This window comes from Hypanus sabinus, chromosome 23 (assembly GCF_030144855.1).
Source record: "Hypanus sabinus isolate sHypSab1 chromosome 23, sHypSab1.hap1, whole genome shotgun sequence".
Classification (NCBI taxonomy): Eukaryota; Metazoa; Chordata; class Chondrichthyes; order Myliobatiformes; family Dasyatidae; genus Hypanus; species Hypanus sabinus.
Window position 1 is genome coordinate 14,075,437 of NC_082728.1, and position 13,364 is coordinate 14,088,800.

The 13,364-nt window shown below is 44.1% G+C and overlaps 1 long non-coding RNA gene across 1 annotated transcript in view; it reads right to left on the reverse strand.

Moving 5' to 3' along the window:
* Positions 1 to 5,140: 5,140 nt before the first annotated feature.
* LOC132379988 (uncharacterized) overlaps positions 5,141 to 13,364 on the reverse strand; it is a 29,646-nt gene continuing 21,422 nt past the window's right edge. Inside the window, exons 2-3 of the long non-coding RNA XR_009507592.1 lie at positions 10,333 to 10,436; positions 5,141 to 9,216 (exon numbers count right to left, since the gene is read on the reverse strand). This is a non-coding gene — a long non-coding RNA (uncharacterized LOC132379988). The remainder of the gene's footprint in view (positions 9,217 to 10,332; positions 10,437 to 13,364) is intronic.

The following is a 13,364-nucleotide window of genomic DNA, read 5'->3' on the forward strand; positions in this document are numbered from 1 at the left end:
TCACCAACGTCTTGTACAGCTTCAATGTAACATCCCAATTACTGTACTAGGTACATTTACAAAGGCCAGTGTGCTAAGAGCTTTCTTTGCGATCCTCTCTACCTGAGATGCCATTTTCAAGGGATTATGGATCTGTTTTCTCAGATCCCTCTGCTCTGCTGCACTCCTCAGTACTCTACCACTCTCTGTATAAGTCCTACCCTGGTTTGTCCTCCCAAATTACAACTCCTCACCATTATAATTAAATTCCACCAGCCCCTTTTTCCAGCTGCTCCACATCCTGCTGCTAGTTTTGATAGAATTCCTCGCCATCCACTAATTTGCTGATCCAGTTTACTACATTATCATCCAGGTCACCTACTGACCCAGCGCCGATGCCAGCAGCTCACTATTTGTTATTGTCTCCTGTCAGAGAGTCAACCATTTACTACCACTTTCTGGCTTCTTCCGCAAGACCAAAATCTAATCCAAATTACTACCTCATTCTGGATACCAAACGACCGACCCTTCTCGACCAACCTCCCATGCGGAACCTTGTCATTGGCCTTCCTAAAATTATATAGACTACATCCTCTTTCTTGACTTCATCAACTTTACTGGTAACTTACTGGAAGTTACTTTACTGGTAACTTCCTTGAAACACTCTATAATATTAGTTGGACACAAACTACCATGAGCAAAGCCATGTTGACTATGCCTAATCAGACCCGTCTATACAAATACTTACATATTTGGTCCTTTACAATACCTTCCAATAACTTACCCATTACTAACGTCAGGGTCACCAATTCAGTTCAAATTAAATTTTTATCAAAGCACATACACCCAGTGGCTACTTTACTTGGTACCTTCTGTCCCTATTAAAGCGGCCACTGAGTGTATGTACATGGTCGTCTGCTTCTTTGCCATCCGCTTCAAGCTTCGACATGTTGTGTGTTCAGAGATGCTCTTCTGCACACCACTGCTGTAAACATATGGTTATTTGAGTTACTGTCAGCTTGAACCAGTCTGGCCATTCTCCTCTGACCTCCCTCATTAACAAGGTGTTTTTGCCCACAGAACTGTCTGGCGTTACCCCCCACCCCTTCCTTTTCAGCCCTGAAGAAGAGTCTTGGTCAGAAACGTTAACTGTTTATTAATTTCCATACATGCTGCTTGACCTGCTGAGTTGCCTCAGCATTGTGTGTGCATTTCACCCACTGGGGGTTTGTTGTTGCTCTCGCCATTCTCTGTAAACTCTAGAGATTGTTGTGCGTGAAAATCCCAGGACACCAGCAGTTTCTGAGAAGCTCAAGCCACCACGTCTAGGACCAATGATCATTCCATGATCAAAATCACTTAGATTGTATTTCTTCCCCATTCTCATTTTTGCTTTAATTTTCTGACAGGCATTTACAGCAGAACAGAGAAATACAATAGAACGAATGGAAAAACTACACACAATGACAAACAACCAATGTACAAAAGAAGACAAACTTCACAACTATGAATGAATGAATAAATAAATAAACAAACAAACAAATAAATAAATAAATACCGAGAACATGAGTTGCATGGTCCTTGAAAGTGAGTTTGTAGCTTGTGGAATCAGTTCAGAGTTGAGGTAAGTGAAGTTATCCACCCTGGTTCAGAAGCCTGATGGTGGAACCGTGATAACCATTCCCAAGCAGTTCGAATTAAAGTTTGAAGACAATGTTAAAGTAAAAAAGAAGTGACATTTTGAAAGTAGTTATAAGAACAGAAATGTAGAGAGAGTCAACAGGTCAGGTAGCATCTGGAGAGAATGAAACAGAGTTAACATTTCAGGTCAGTGATTTTTCTTCAGAAACTCAAGATTGTGCGGATGCTAGAAAATCCAGAGCAACACACAGAAAATGTTTGAGGAATTCAGTAGGTCAGGCAGCATCTATGGAGAGGAATAAACAGTCAGTGTTTTGGGCTGAGACTGTGATGATCAGTCTTGATCAAAACATCAACTGTTTATTCCCCTCCATTGATGCTGCCTGACCTGCTATGTACCTCCAGAATTTTGTGTATAGTTCATCTGAATATGCCATTCAGCAGCTTTGATGAAAAATCAGCAACCAGTAATGTATTCTCTCTCCACAGATGCTGCCCGGTTCACTGAGAGTTTTCATGAATTTCTGATTATATTTCAGTTTTTCCACTTCTACCTTTTGGTTGCACTTTGATTTCATTGTATTGAAGATGAGCTTTATTTGTCACATACACATGGAATCATTCGGTGAAATGGCCGTTTGCATCTGTGACCAGCACAGTCTGAGCTTTGCAGAGACTGCTTCTGGCGCCGACATAGCGTGCCCACAGTTTGCTAACCCGAGCCTGTCTTTGGAGTCGTGGAGGAGACTGGAGCGGCCGGATACGGTCGTGGGGTGACCGTACAAGCTCATTGCAAGCAGTGGCGGGAATTGAGCCCTGACTGTGATCGCTGGCGCTGTGAAGCATTACGCTACTGTGCCACCCTACTTGTATACGTCATCTTCGGGCAAACTGCAAATTATTTATATATTGAGACGCAGTGTGGAACAGACCCCACAGGCCCTTTGAACCCTGCGGCCCAGCAATCCCTCGACTTAATCCTTGCCTAATCACGGGACAATTAACCTACCAACCGGTACACCCTTGGACTGTGGGAGAATGCACAAACTCCTCCCAGGCAGCGGCGGGAAGTATGAAGAGCTAAGTATAACTTAGACTTTACCAGCATGTTGGGAAATTTTCAACCAATCAGATCCTCAAATTGAGCAGTTACATTTTATTTTGCTCACTTTTGAAATTACCCTTCTGGTTTGTTGCATGCTGAGGACATGAGAGAAAGTATCACATAACTGCAATTGTTCTTGTTACAAATTGCTTGCATACGTCTGGTAATCACCCTGCTGTGCCAAGCATTTATCAATAACTGACAGCTCCTAGCTATCAGCTGTCACACACTGATACCTCTTTAGGCTACAGGCTGGGAAGTCAGGTGACTGCGAGGAACAACGCATTCCAGTTGAGTTCAATTAAATAGGAAGAAAGATCTGGCAGAACTGCCCTCGAAACGACCCAATCACACGCAGATAAATTAACTTAATGAGTCGGCAATGCACACAAAGCTGCTTAATGTGGATAAGGCAACGGACAAGCACCCCCTGGAGAATAATCAGCTTCCCCTGGTAATTCATGCCTTTTGTTTGGGCTTTGAAAGCAGCCTGCTTTTGGTTTTGTGAAAACACAAAACTGAAGGAGCTGCAGAGGGCCACTCTTCCCCTCAAGCCTACCCCCTCCGTTCAATATGCGGCTAATCTTCTGTACCACTTCCACATTGCTCTCAGCTCCCTGATCATTCAAATATTTCATCAGCTCCCCCTTTCACAAGTCATGGTTATGCGACCACTGACTCTAGGCAGACAACCTGCTTCACATTCCCGTTCAGATATGGCCATACCTGGCCTCCTCTACTGCCAAAATGAGGCCAAACTCGGGTTGGAGGAGCAACACCTCATATACAGACTGGGTAGTCTCCAGCCCCTTGGCATGAACATTGAATTCTCCAACTTCCGGTAATTCCCTCCCTTTCCCTTCCACCATCCCACTTTCACTCTGCCTCCTCTTCCAGCTGCCTATCACCTCTCTCATGATTCTGCCTTCTTCTACTACCCATAGTGCTTTCCCCTTACATTCCTTCTTCACCTTTCCTGCCTATCCCCTCCCTGCTTCCCCTTCGCCACCCCTTGATCTTTCCTCTGATTGGTTTTTCACCTGGCATCTACCAGCCTTCTCCTTCCCACCCTCCCCCCACCTTCTTTATAGGGCCCCTGCCCCCTCCTTCTTCAGTTCTGATGAAGGGTCTTGGCCTGAAACGTTGACTGTTCGTTTCCACAGATGCTGCCCGACCTACTGAGTTCATCCAGCTTGTTTGTACATGTTGTAAACTCTGAAGAATGTTGATGAAGGCTGGGGTCACCCGTCCTTTAAAGGAACTGCCCAGAAGAAGGCACTGGCATCCATTTCTGTAGAAAAACTTGTCAAGAGCAATCATGGTCATGGATAGAACAGGACCGACAAAGTCATACGACATGGTACATAACGAATGAACAAACTCCTCTTTAAGTTCCCACGTTGATCTACCCTCCACACTCTCCTCTCAGTTTGTTGGCAACCAGAACTTTATATTTTATTTTTATTTTAAATAAAAATAGAAAGCAAAATATATTTCGATTATTTTTCAGTCATAGGCTGATCACCAATCTTTATATCTTCTAGTTAACGTGTGAGAAGCATTTGAAGGCTCTGGGCCTGCACTTGCTAGGGTTCAGAAGAACAAAGGGGAATCTCATTGAAAGTTATCGAATGTTGAACGGCTGAGGTAGAGTGGACACGGAGAGCATGATTCCTGTAGCGGGGGAGTCTGGAATGAGAGGGCACTGTGTCAGGCAGAATTTCTTTAGCCAGAGGGTGAATCTGTGGAATTCATTGCCACAGACAGCCGTAGAGGCTAAGTCATTGGGTATACTTAGAACAGAGATTCATAGTTTCTTGATTAGTAAAGCTGTCAAAGGTTATGGCGAGAAGGCAGGAGAATAGGATTGAGAGGAATAATATATCAGTCATGATCAAATGGCAGAACAGACTCAATGAGCTGAAGGACCTAATTCTTATGGTCTTCAAAATTAGCAACTCATCTCACCCAAGCATATCTTTATGGAGACACGGGAGAGACTGCAGTTCCTACAAATCTGGAGCAACACACACAAAGTGCTGGAGGAACTCAATGGGTCAGGCACCACCTGTGGAGGGAACTGAACGGTCAACGCTTCATCCAAGATCCTTCCTTCAGGGCTGGAAACGAAAAGAGCAAGGTTATGGAGAACAGCTGGCAAGTGATACATGAATTGAGGTGGGGAGGGGAGTAAGCAGGTGAGGGAGAGGGGTAAGTGGGAATAATGTGAGAAGCTGTAATGTGGTAGGTGGAAGAGACAAAGATTCTGAGCAAGATGGAACCTGATAGAAGAGGCTTGGAGGAGCTGCAGTAGATTGCAGAGATACAGAGGGATTTGATTACAGCCGGACTTGTAAACACACAAAAGAACTTCAAATCAATTGGTTGGTTCGGAGACAATAAGTGAATGGGACTTTGTGTGGGTTTGGATGTAGCCAGCAGAGTTTTAGATGTCATTATGTTTAATTGAGGGAAGCTGACGTAATGGAAAGCAGGCACAGCTGTAGCTTCAACAGCAGATGAACTGAGGCCAGAGGAGAGCTGTGCACGATAGAAGCAAATGCTCTTAGTGACGATCGAGATGTATGGTCCACAGCTTACCTTGCAGTAAAGTACGACCCGAGGTTTGTGGCCTGGGACAGGGGTGGAAATAATAGCTGTGTCTGTGGCAGGAACTGAAACACTTCAATTTTACCACCATTTGATTTGGGAAATTTTTCGACATCAGATAAAATCAGATCAGTTCAAGTTTATTGCCACTCAATCATACAGAAGCAAACAGTTGAACAATGCATCGTTCCTCTGGGGCCAAGGTGCAAAACAGTACTTGCAGTATTGCGCAAAAGCCTGAGGCACACATATATAGCTGGGGTGACTAACATTTTTGTGCAGTGCTGTAGTAATTTTATGTACTGCTCTGTACAAATTTCATGACATATGTGAGTGATGATAAACCTGATTCTGATTATGGGTCTCTATTGTGGACTGAGAGTGGGAAGGGGGCAGGGAGAGTGGAATCACGGTGGTGAAAAGGGGGAGGGAGTGGGGAGCACCACAGAGATATTCCGTAACGATCAATAAACCAGTTGCTTGGAATCAAATGACCTAGCCTTACGTCTCAAAACGGGGTGTCTGCACCCACACCACCCCCCACCCCCGCCACTCATCAACCACCTGTCCCACAACCGTCCTGTGGTGCTCTACCCTCACCATTCCCAACCTCCTTTGCTCCCGCCAGATTTACAACTTTTCTCTCCGCTCCACCTTGACGTATACGATACTGCACAAAGATCTCAGCCACCCTAGCTATCTAGACGTGCCCAAGACCTTTGCACAGTGCTGTATGGTTACAATCCAACACATGCTGGCACAAAATAATATTACCGCAAGTCACTGAGTTCAAAGTTCAAAGTAAATTTTATTATCAAAGTACGTATATGTCACCATATACTACCCTGAGATTCATTTTCTTTTGTGGACAATCACAGTAGATACAAAGAAACACAAGAGAATCAATGAGAAACCACACACAACAAAGACAAACAAGCAACCAATGTGTAAAAGACCACAAACTGTGCAAATATAAAAAGAAAGAAAAACATCAAAATAATAATGATAAGTAAATAAGCAATAAATATCGAGAACATGAGATATAGAGTCATTGAGAGTGAGTCCATAGGTTGTGGAATCAGTTCAGTGTTGGTGTGAGCGATGTTATCCATGCTAGTTCAGGAAACTGATGTTGAGGGGTAATAACTGTTCCTGAACTTGGTGGTGTGAGTCTTGAGGCTCCTGTACCTCCTTCCTGATGGCAGCAGCAAGAAGAGAGTATGAGCTGGATGGTGGGGTCCTTGATTACAGATGCTGCTTTCTGGCGACAGTGGTCCTTATAGATGTCAACACGAAGAAATCTGCAGATGCTGGAAATTCAAGCAACACACACAAAATACTGGTGGAACACAGCAGGCCAGGCAGCATCTATAGGGAGAAGATGGGTCGAGACCCTTCATCAGGACTAACTGAAAGGAAAGATAGTAAGAGATTTGAAAGCAGGAGGGGGAGGGGGAAATGCCAAATGATAGGAGAAGACCGGAGGGGGTGGGGTGAAGCTAAGAGCTGGAAAGGTGATTGGCAAAAGGGATAGAGAGGTGGAGAAGAGAAAGGATCATGGGAGGGGAGGCCTAGGGAGAAAGAAAGGGGGATGGAAGCACCAGAGGCAGATGGAGAACAGGCAGAGTGAAGGGCAGAAAGAGAGAAAAAAGAGGAGGGGAGAAAAACAAAATATATCAGGGATGGGTTAAGAAGGGGAGGAGGGGCATTAACGGAAGTTAGAGAAGTCAATGTTCACGCCATCAGGTTGGAGGCTACCCAGCCGGTAAATAAGGTGTTGTTCCTCCAACCTGAGTGTGGCTTCATCTTGACAGTAGAGAAGACCATGTAAGGAGGCCCTTATAGATGTGCCTGCCACTATTTTGTACTATTAATGTCCAACAGGGTCTTGCAATCGTAAGAAAAATGTAAAAGACAAGACAAACATTTCAACCACTTGTTGAAATGAGAGGCCACTGTGACTAAGCTCCCCACACTATCTTACTAGATAGTATCACCAGAAGTAGCCAGAGAACCAGAATAGTGAATTTATAAACAGTCTCCAGAATATTACCAACCACATGATCATTGGCATAAATTATTGCTTTTCAACAGGGAAGTAATCATGAGTAACTTAGGTCATATGAATTGTTTTAATGTTATGATTAACTTCTGACTGATTTGCAGCGAAGCCTTCATTCACCTAGTTCAATTCACCCATCATCCGCATTCTTTTCCTAAGATAAAGCTGATGTCAGATAGACGGTATTCCGCCTGTCCAAGGTAAATATCTCAGGAGCATCACTTCTATGTTGTTTGCATTGCGTTTGCTTTCTCTCCAGCCCTGAAAACTTCCCTGCACCGAAGATCAGCATTTTCTCAGCATTCCGCCAATTAACTCTGTCTTTTCAAGCAAAAGGTTACATTAAGGCACTGCCCTCGAGAAAAAGACTGCAGAGTTTGCAGATGCTGGAATCTGGGACACAGAACAAACTGCTGGAGGAACTTAAGAGGTCAAGCAGCATCTGTGAGGCTGAGGAGTGGTCGACACTTGGAGTCAGGACCCTGCCTCAGGACGGACTGTGGATAGAGGATAGCTGGGATAAAGAGGTGAGAAGGAGGGGTGAGATAGGGAAAGATGGAAACTAGTGAGGTTTTAGATGATGGGCAGGTGGATCCAGAATGGGGTGTGGGCCTGGAGTTTAAAGACAGAGGCTGGCGGGTGGTTGGTAAGGGGGAACATGATGGGGGGGGGGAGAATAGGGAAATGGCAGAGGGAGCCAAGTGGGGAGAATGGTGGGGGGAAGGAGAGAGAGGCTGGAAGATGGCAAGTGGAGCCATACAGTATATGGGAAGGATGATGGGCAGATGAAACCAGATGTTCCAGGAGATAGGAAGGGAAAAGTAGGTGGATATTGTGTAGGTATTGGGCTGATGGGACTTGCAGGGGAAGGGTGATGAATCTAAGGAGTGGAGTGTGGGTAGGAGATGGGACTGGAATGGACAGGTTGAACAGAGAAAACTAATTGGATCATTAGGAGCGGTAGAAGATCGCAGGGTGTGTGGGTGACCTGAAAGTGGAAAATTCAATGTTCATGCTATTGGGTTGTAGGATACCCAAGCAGACTCAATGTACATTATCAAGGTATATATGCTGTATGCATCCCTGAGATTCATCTTCACCATAGACAGTCAATGAAGCAAAGCAGAACCATGGAATCAACCTGTTCAAAGGAAGCCATCAAGCAACAAACCCCTCCTCCCCCAAGATGCAAAAAAAAACCACACAAATGGCAACAAAAAAAGAATGAAAACACAGAATAAAAAACACAAAATCTAAAGGGATTCTTCAGTTCAGTTCAGCTCAATGCTCATTATCTGCTGGCCACCCTAAGTCAAATATCACCCAAAAGTAGTAACCAAAAAGGGCAACCTGGACTAGAACGAGAAACTAGAACACATTATAAATCTGAATTAGAGTCCAAGTCTACAATCTGCATCAATTAAACATTGCTCCAGCGGAAGAGAGAGAGAGAGATTCAAATGTAAGGACCTTCCCTTGGGAGTAGTGAGTGAAAGAGTGTAAGGGACCGCCATACACTGACACCTTCTCCAGCAGCAGCAAACGAGAGGCCGGTAGGTGACACTGAACACTCACTGGCCTTCCACACTCGCCTCGATGATTTCAGTCTCCCTTGGCGCTTTAGTCAGCGAGATCGGTGAGAGAGGGAGTCGTCCATGTGCTTGCACCCCATCTCCTGCCTTCTTGACCTCCGTGTCCCCACTTTGGTTGCAGCCTCGTGGAAAACTCTTGGAGACAGCAAAGCACCAGAGCGCCCGATCGGCCCAAAGTCATGCTGCCAGAATGCAGATTGCAGGCTCTAACCATAGCAGAACCATATCTGAAATAAAAAAATATAAAAGACATGAAAGGAATTGCTTCATGGCCCGACTTGGGAACGTTGCCTGTGGAAATGTTGTTCATAGAGATGTGGTCATACAGTATGGAAACAGGCCATTCGGCCCACGAATGCCATGGTGGCCATTTAGCACCCATATCCACTAATCCTGCACTTTGCTTCATTGTCCCCACATTCTCATCAATCCCTCATTTAGCTACTGGAGACAGGTTACCAGAGTGAATTCACCTCCCACTCTTGACTAACCACTAGTCCTGATGAAGGGTCTTGGCTGTTTATTCATTTCCATAGATGCTGTCTGACCTGTTGAGATCCTACAGCATTTTGTGTGTGTTGTTCAAGTTTTCCAGCGACTGCAGGATCACAAACGAGAAAATCTGCGGATGCTGGAAATCCGAGCAACACACACTAAATGCTGGAGGAACTCAGCAGCCCAGGAAGCCTCTATGGAAAAGAGTACAGTCGATATTTCAGGCCGAGACCCTTCATCAGGACTGGAAAATCTGCAGAATCTCATTCCACCGAAGAGGGTGAGAAAGATCTCATGGAGAGAAGTTTCTGGTTAGTATTTACACAACAAACAGCAACACAATTGACCTGTCTTTGTCACATTCTCGTGTGTCAGGGGTTGTTGGCACAGCATGACAATTTGTTGCCACAGTTCCCAGTGATTACACTGCAAAAATCATTGATTACCTGTAACTGTTATAGAATGTCCCATCACACAAGGTGCTCTACAACCATGTTTTTATCAATTGCTTTGCATTCCCATCTGCAATGTTTTCTCTATTTGCACAAATTAGACATAAGAGTAAAATCAGGCCATTTGGCCCATTGAGTCTGCTCTGCCATTTGATCATCAATGATTTAGTATTTCTCTCAGCCCCATTCTCCTGCCTTCTCCCCATAACCTATGATCCCCTTACTAATCAAGAACCTATTAACTTCCACGTTAAATATAAAGTTTTGTCCTCCACAGCCCTCTGTGTCAATGAATTCCACAGGTTAAATATCCCTGTCTAAAGAGATTCCATCTCGTCTCTGTTCTAAAGGAACATTCCTCTATTCTGAAGCTGTGCCCTCTTGTCCTAGACTTACCCACTATAGGAAACATCCTTTCCATCTTGGTCTTTCAATACTCAATAAAGTTTCATTAAGTCCCTCCTCATTCTTGTAAGCTCCAGCGAATGCAGGCCCATAACCTGTGGAAGAAACAAGCCAGCAAAAAAGTTAGCAGATGGAACATACGCTGGGGAAATGCGATGATTTGAATTTGAAAGAGAAGGCAGAATAATGTAAGAGAGGAGTCTGAGATTCTTTGAAATAAACATACTGTTAGCATCAAGTACAGTAAATAAAAAGGCAACTGCAAAGTGTAAAAGGAAATATTGAAAAATGGATGAAATAGATTTTGTTCTAAATGGACTGACTGTTGGTGAGACCACACCTGGAGTACTCTCACTCTCATGGTCTCTATATTTAAGGAAGGATGTGGTTACTGCTGAGGCAGTTCTGGGAAGGCTCCTACGTTGATTCCTGGAATGAAAAGGTTGTTTTACAAGGAAAGCTTCAGCAAATTGGACCTACATTCATGGAGTTAACCTTACTGAAGACTTTCTGAAGAAGGGTCTCAGCCTGAAATGTTGATTATTCGTTCATTTCCATGGATGCTGCCTGACCTGCTGAGGTCCTCCAGCATTTTGTGTGTGTTGTTTTTTCTTTTTGAAGCGTAAGATTCTGAGAGGCCTTGACAGGGTAGTTGCTGAGACCATGTTTCCTTTCTGGGGAAACCTAGAATCAGGAGGTAATTTCAGAGTACGCCTCAGTGGTGAAGAGGAATTTCTTCCCTCAAAGTGGGCAAATCTTTGGAATTCCGTAGGGGTTGAATTAATGCAGATAAAAAAAAGGGAGAGTATTGACTAAAATTAAAGTCGACTTCTTGGATTTCCTCTGGGTGCCCTGGTTTCCTCTCACATTCCAAAGACATTTGCTTAGGGTTGGTGAGTTGTGGGCATGCTATATTGGTGCTCGAAGCATGGTGACACTTGCTAGCTGCCTGATTTGATTTAATGCAAACAACATATTTCATTGTATGTTTTGAAGTACTTGTGACAAATATAGCTAAACTCTTTAAATGTACAAGGTAGTGCCTGCAGGGGTGGGTGTGATGCAGTGAGGAGGGTTGGAGTGAAGTGCCTGAGAGAGGGAAGTCAGTGCCATGTCAGTAGAGAGGCAATGTCACGTTAAGATTGAATGGTGCACCATTCGTGAGGGGTGTACTCAGTACCAGGAGCTGGGGGTTGAGGGAGCAATCACCGAGATGCCTGGGAATGGTTGGCCATCCATTCAGGGTGGCTCCAGTTGTTTAGTATTGAAAAGAAGACAAGGGGATTGAGGTAATCATGTTCTTAATCACATACCTAATCCTACTTCAGTAACAGAACACTATAGACCTTCAATCCTGACATGGATTGGACTCAAATCGTGTCTTTTTGTTTTGTGCAGGTCTTGCATTTATGTATTGTCCATCTATCTATCCATTCATCTGTCCATCCATGCATCCATTTATTTATTTATTGAGATACAGAGTGGAATAAGCCTTTCCAGCCAGTGTTCCCTTTAAGCACAAACACATCTTTTGCAACTAGCACACAAAAGGTCGTCACCCTCTACTTTGTTGGCACGCTAAGAATATTTCATGATCATACACAACCACATTTCATTTTCCGGTTTCTTTTGCAGACGGTGTTGACAGATTTTAAAACTGGCTTGCTTATGCTGTTTTTATTGAAGAAATTAGCCAGTGCACACGTGTTGCCACTGGGTAAAAATTGCACAGTACAAGATCTTTGCGCACACTGGTCGTTACAAATTAGAGGGAACTTTGCTTCTGGCCCTTTGAGCCTCACCGCCTCACCGCCCAGAATCCCCCAAGTTCATTCGAGCCTAATCAGGGGACAATTTACAATGACCAATTAACCTACCGACCAGTACACCTTTAGACTGTGGGAGGAAACCAGAGGACCTGGAGGAAAGCTACATGGTCATGGTGAGAACGTACAAACTCCTTAAAGGCAGTGGTGGAAATTGAACCTGGATCGACTGTACTATAACGCGTTGTGCTAACCACCATGCTACCATCCTGTCTATATATCTCTCTCTCTCTCTTAGCTGTCATGGATAATTTATATATAATCTACATTCTGTCAATTGTCTCTACCTAGGCGCCTGCGGTGTTGCTTCAATCCAGTTTTTAATTGTACCCTGGTACCTCACTGTACTTGTGCACAATAACTTCCAAAGTGGCCCTTTCACAGTTCAGATTCCAAAAGTTGTTTGACTTTGTTTTCCCCCTGGACATAGATGCAGATGAGGTGGTTCCATCTGTTGCCCAATCGCATGAACTCGAGCATGCTGTCATGACAAGATTCTATTCAGTGAAATAAGTGCTAAGCTGTTCAATAGATTCCAATGGTGTAAAGTTCAGGATGGGCACCAGGAAACATCGTTCCGACTTGTTGAAGCTATTGCACCACAGTTCTGTTTTCCCCTCTGTATACCTCGTGCCAGAGCCAACATTTAGACAATTTAGTGACTGAAGTTTGTTCAAGGTCTTTAACAATTAGGCAGACCCTAGAGCAAGCTTTACCCTCAGCCACTTCACAAAGCCCCACAAGAAGGTTTCAGGGTGGACATATCTCCCAGAAAAAGATTATTGTGTTAAATTAGTTTGGAAAACTGACCTGACAACACCAGCTGCATTCTTGGAAATCAGTGATTAACAGTGTTTCCAGTTCATAAAATGGAACTAATGATCTTTAATGTACCCAAGGGAACTCCAGACTTTTACGATAGAACTTGAATCTCTTTTAATGAAAACCTTTCGGTGTATCCCAACAGGAACAGTTGAATCTCCAGGATTGAGATAATTAGCCAATTCCCACGTTTTAAATGATTTTTCTTATTCTTACAAAGTTCACAGATATGCAATAAGAGGCTGAAAATCACTGGGAATTGCTGAATTTCTTCCTAATTGGTTTGCCTCTGACATGGGCGTGAATTGACTTTTCAGTGTGAATCATTGGCTACTGCGTCACCCCGGCATCTAGTGCCCGCAGCGTTCACCAAAT